Source organism: Sturnira hondurensis, unplaced genomic scaffold (assembly GCF_014824575.4).
Source record: "Sturnira hondurensis isolate 20B ecotype Veracruz unplaced genomic scaffold, ASM1482457v3 Scaffold0008782, whole genome shotgun sequence".
NCBI classification, from domain to species: Eukaryota; Metazoa; Chordata; class Mammalia; order Chiroptera; family Phyllostomidae; genus Sturnira; species Sturnira hondurensis.
The window spans coordinates 6,799,578-6,805,598 of record NW_028081413.1 but is presented as its reverse complement, the minus strand read 5'-3'; the positions used below and the strand labels follow the sequence as shown (position 1 = coordinate 6,805,598).

Genomic DNA, 6,021 nt, shown 5'->3' with positions numbered 1-6,021 from the left:
GACATGAAATTCTTCCCCACTCGTAGGCTCTTTCATTAGGTGTCTCCAGGGAGCATTTGGATTGTATTGGTTCGCTGTGCTTGCTACCTGTTTAGTGGAGCAGTGGCAGTTTCAATTTTTTAATTAAAAAGTTTATATAATAAAATTACTAGAAAAAAACAAAAAGAGAGCAGTAAAAATATTCCATAATCCAGCTACCTCAACTCTTTTTACAGATAGGTGTTTTTACTTGACTATGGTCATTTATTTTGTGTATTGTGTACTTCCATAGTTAGCTATGATTATTTCAAACTTTTATATGTTGATACAATCTTGTTAATTATAGCTTTGTAATTTCAATAGATTATTGTATTTTACCATGTTGATGAACAATAGTATTAAATCTATTGTTAGACAAATTGTTTCCAAGTTGTGAACTAATAGAAAACACTGTTATTCACATTGTTTTTTATTTTCATTAAATGATTTCTTTGAGGTGAATTTGTAGAAATATAAGTAGAAAAAAGATGAGTACTTTGTTAGTGTCTTAGTTCTTTCCAAAAATTTACACTAACATATAGTACTACCAATTCATATGCAATGGTTACTCACAGAGACTTTTTAAAAAAAACTTCATTGAGATGTAATACATATACCGTACAATGTACTCATATAAAATGTACAGTTCAGTGGCTTTTAGTATATTCACAGAGATATACAACTATCACCACAATCAATTTTAGAACATTGTATCACCTGCCCTAAAGACCCTATATGCATCAGCAATCACTTGCCATTTCTCCACAATCCCCCCCAGCCCTAGGGTACTCCTAATTTACTTTCTGTTTCTATAGATTTGCCTGTTCTAGACATTCTGTGTAAATGAAATAATTCAATGTATGGTCTTTTGTAACTGGTCTCTCTGACTTAGCATAATGTTTTCAATATTTATCCTTTTTATTGCCAAATAACATTCCATTGTATAGAAATATAGCACATTTTGTTTATTCATAAGTAGGTGGGCATTTGGGTTCTTTCTGCCTTTTGCCTGTTATTAACAATGCTGCTATGAAGATTCATGTAGAAGTTTTTACATGGGCATATGCTTAATTTCTCTTGGCAAATTCTACTCTACTGCCAGGTCACAGAATAACCCTGTATTTAGCCTTTCGAGGAAATGCCAGATTGTTCCCCAAAGCCCCTACACCATTCTGCGTTCCTACCAGCAATGTTCAGGAGTTCCAGTTTCCCCACATCCTCTCCAGCTCTTGTTATTGTCTGCCTTTCCAAGAACAGCCATCCTAGTCGTTGTGAAGTAGTGATTCTTCACCAGGGTTTTGATTTGCATTTCAGAGGGCCTTCTACGTTTTTTAATATTTATATAGAATTATAATAAAATGTTATGTTTTAAATTGCCTGTGAAAGGTTGAAAGTATTTTGCATATATTTTAACTTATACTAAAATATATGTAATTTGTAGAAAGCATATGCAGAGTACCATGGAAAGCACGCAGAAAGGATACAGTTCATAGAATGAGAGGGAAACGTGCCCTTAGAAGTACATACAAGTAGGAAACGGCATACCACAAAAAATTTAAAAACAGCACCTGAATCAAGAGCAGTTTATACTTACATACCACTTTTTCCCATGTCTTATGTCATTTATTCTGAGTAATTATCATCTTAGGTGCTATATACAGACAACTTTAAGAAAATGTTGAGGACTTGTTTGTAGAACCTTTTTAAGGTTAATAAAATTATACTATATGCCACAGCATTAAAATTTTGATTGTCTTAAAGTTCTGACAGCTTGTTTCTGACTTTACTAATAGGTATACTAATAACTTTACCAATGGAAAATGGCTAAAGGAGTAGCAGAAGGATTTTAATTGAGATTTAATACATTTTAAAATAAAAGACTTAAAATTAGTCATCAAAATGCCTTATGCAGGTACTTTGCCCATTTTTTAACAGAACTGTTTGTTTGTTTTGGGTGTTGAGTTGTATAAGTTCTTTACAAATTTTGAATATTATCCCCTTATCAGATACAAGGCGTTAATGTGGTGAGCATGTTCTCCCATTGAGCGGATTGTCTTCATTTTCTTGGTAGTTTCCTTTGCTGTGGAAAACTTTTTAGCTTGATGTAGACCCATTTGTTTATATATTTTGTCCTTGCCTAAGAAGTTATATCAGAAAAAATATTGCTATGAGAAATGTCTGAGATTTTATTGCCTGTTTTCTTCTAGGATTTTTATGTTTTGAGCCTAACATTTAAGTCTTCAATCCATTTTGAGTTTATTCTTGTGTATGATGTAAGAAGGTGGTCATTTCATTTTTTTTGCACAAATTTGTCCAGTTTTCTCAAAACCATTTATGGAATAGACTGTCTTTACCCCATTGTATGTTCTTGCCTCCTTTATCATATATTAATTGACCATAAAGGTGTGGGTTTATTTCTGGGCTCTCTATTCTGCTCCATTGACCTATATGTTGGTATATATTTAAAAAACAATGCTGTTTTTCAAATATTTTATTTTTTATTAAATTTATTGGGGTGACATACAGATTGCTAATAGACATGAAAACATGCTCAATATCACTAATCATCAGAAAAATGCAAATTACAACCACAATGAGATATCACCTTATACCTGTCAGAATGGCTATCATCAATAAATCAACAAACAACTGTGGTGAGGATGTGGAGTAAAGGGAGCCCTCATGCCCTGTTGGTGGGAATGCAGACTGGTGCAGCCACTGTGGAAAGCAGTATGGAAATACCTCAAAACATTAGAAATATCCCTAACCAGGTAGCTTCGCTGGTTAGAGCATTCTCCCAATATGCCAAGGTTCAACCCCCAGTCTGGGTACATAGAAGAATCAACCAATGAATGCATAAATAAGTGGAACAACAAATCGATGTTTCTCTCTCTCTCTTTGTCTCTCCCCTCCCTTCTTCTTTCTTTGTCTAAAGTTAATAAACAAAAACTTGCACAAAAATTTAAAATGGACCTGCCTTATGACCCAGCCATTTCACTTCTGGGAATATATCTGAAGAAACCCAAAACAGTAGTTCAAAAGGATATACACATCCCTATGTTCATTGCAGCATTATTTACCATAGCCAAGATTTGGTAGTAGCCAAAGTGCCCATCAGTAGATGAGTGGATAAAAAAGATGTTGTACATTTACACAATCAAAAGTACTCAGTTATAAAAAAAAAAGAAGGAAATCTCACCTTTCGTGACAGCATGGATGAACCTGGAGAATATTTTGATATGTAAAATAAGCCAAACAGAGAGAGACAAATATCCTATGATTTCACTTATATGTGGAATCTAATGAACAAAATAAACTAACAAACAAAATAAAAAGACTCATAGACACAGAGAACAGAGTGACAGCTGTCAGAGCGTAGGGGGGTTGGGAGGCTAGGTGAAAAGGTAAAGGGATTAAGCAAAAAAAAAAGAAAAGAAAGAAAACTTACAGACATAGTCAACAGTATGGTGATTACCAGAGGGAATAGAGGGCTGGGGAGAAGTAGAAGGTAGTAGGTGATGGAAGGAGACTTGACTTGGTGTGGTGAACACACAATATAATGTACAGATGATGGGTTATAGAATTATACACCTGAAACCTATACAATTTTATAAACCAGTGTCATCCCAATAAACTCAATAAAAATAAATAGAATAGAAAAATGCCTTATTAATTTGCATTTATAAAAATCTTTCCTGAAGATAATCAACATTAAAATGAGAAATAGAAGAGAAGCCTGATGTGTGGGTGTGTGTCCTATAGACGTTATTGGGGGGGCAGCATCCCAATAATCTTCTGAAAATGATTGTCCTATTTTGATAATACAGAATTTTACTTCTTTTAAATTACAAAAGTGTTCTATGGTCATTATAGAATATAAAGAAATTTATGAAAATAGAAAAAATCCTTTATCACCACCCTTAGGAAAAATATTGTTAAAATTTACAATTTTTTACTTTTTTTTAACTATGCTTAAATAAAATTCCTATACTCAATATATAATTTGGGGGCTAATATATTATAAGCCTTTTCCTATATTTTCAAACATTATATAAGTATTGTTTTAATTATCGTAAGATATTATGTATAGAGAATGGGCCATCTGCTTACTATCACTTACCTAATTTTAGATCTTGGCTTATTTATAATTTTTCAGTGTTTTAATAATGTAATAAGCATTTTTGGATGGGATGTTTTAACAGTGTGATATTTGGATAGGTTGCTTGCATTTTTAAATAATTTCTTTATAGTGGATTCCTAGGAGAAAATTAAAGTGTCAAAAGTATGACTATTATCTGCATTTCAATATTTATTACCAAATTGTTCCTCCAGATTTTATTCAGTATGTTCCCACTAGCCAAGTATCCATACACTTACTTTATTTATTTATTTAACAAATATTTAATGGGAACTTGCTACGTCCAGGCATGGTATGAAAGGCCAGGCCTAAAGAACACGCTTGGCACTGTCCTGCCTTTTTAGAGCAGGTGCCTCTTTTACTGTTCTGTTACCAACATTGCATATTTTCAATATTTTATTTTTCTGATTTGATGGGGGGGATGTTGTATTTTATTGCTTCTTTAATTTGTATTTTTTTATTACTGTTAGTGATATTGAATACTTCTCGATATTCATTGGTCACTTATCTTACATGCCCTTGGCCATTTAAAGTCTTTTAAAAATATATGGAGGGCAATTCCTGTAGAGATCAGAGTGGAAGCAAGTGTGAGTGTGTCCCACAGAAGGAGACATGGCTGACAATGCGTTTGAGTCCATTGGCAAGGTTGACCTGGCTTTAACCGTCATGGGAGGCAGGGTGAACTCTGCCTTGTGTACTGCAGATGCTGGGCACAGAACAGTCATCTTTGGTTGGTTCTGTGGAGTGCAGGACATCGTGGTACAGGAAGGGGTGCACCTTCTCATCCTTTGGGTACAGAAACCAGTTATCTCTGACTACCACTCTCAACCACATTACATGCCAGTGATCACTGGTAGCAAAGATTTACAGAATAGCCACATCACCCTGCGTATCTTTTTACATCCGGTAGCTAGTCAGCTTCCCTGCAACTTCTCCAGCATCCAGAGAAGGCTGTGATGAGCGCACTGCTGTCCATCACTACAGAGATAGATCCTCAAGTCACTGTGATGTGTCTTGATGCTGGAGAACTCATCCCCCCAGAGACAGCTGGTCTCCAGACCTGTGAGTGAGGACCTTACTGAGTGGATGGAGCTGCAAACTTCGGGCTGTCCTGGATGATGAGTCTTTGATGCATCTTTCAGGAAAGAGTTCACAGAAGTGGTAGAAGCCAAACTGGTGGCCCAGCAGGAAGCAGAGAGGACCAGATTTGTGGTGGAGAAGGACGAGCAGCTTTAGAAGGTGGCCATCATCACCACTGAGAAGATTCCAAGGCCACCAAGCTGATCACCAACTCACTTGCCACTGTGGACCATGGCCTAATGGAGCCACAGAGGAAGCCACAGCCCGGCTCTCACACTCTCCAGTGTCACCTGCCCACTGGGGGCAGGGCGGTCTCGGCCCCTCCAGCTGCCCCAGCGAGGCCTTCCCTGCCTGCGCCTCCTCAGGCCCAGCAGGCCACAGCCCCAAGGATCCTTAACGTTGCCTTCCTTCTGCTCCCACCCCAGAATCACTGTGAAATTCCATGATGGGCTTAAAGAAAAGGAAGTAAAAGTAAAATCACTTCGGATCACTAAATATATCCATGGACACTATCATGGATTTGTATGTTGTCCTTTCACAGAGACCTCACAGATCTTATTTCTGTATTACTTGGAGACATTTGTGAACTTAATGAAATGTTTTACTACATTTGCTACTAAACCAAGTACCGGCCTTCATCATTTTTTAATTAAAAATTGTTTTTAATTACAGATTACATTCAATAATATTTTGTATTAGTTTTAGGTGTACAGCATAGTGGTTGGTTAGATAATCATATACTTTACAAAATGTTCCCCCCCAATATTTTCAGAATTCAGCTGGCA

At 36.1% G+C, this 6,021-nt stretch overlaps 1 pseudogene; it reads left to right on the top strand.

Annotated features, from left to right (window-relative positions):
* Positions 1-4,768: 4,768 nt before the first annotated feature.
* On the top strand, positions 4,769-5,682 carry LOC118993526 (prohibitin-like; annotated as a pseudogene).
* Positions 5,683-6,021: the final 339 nt, after the last annotated feature.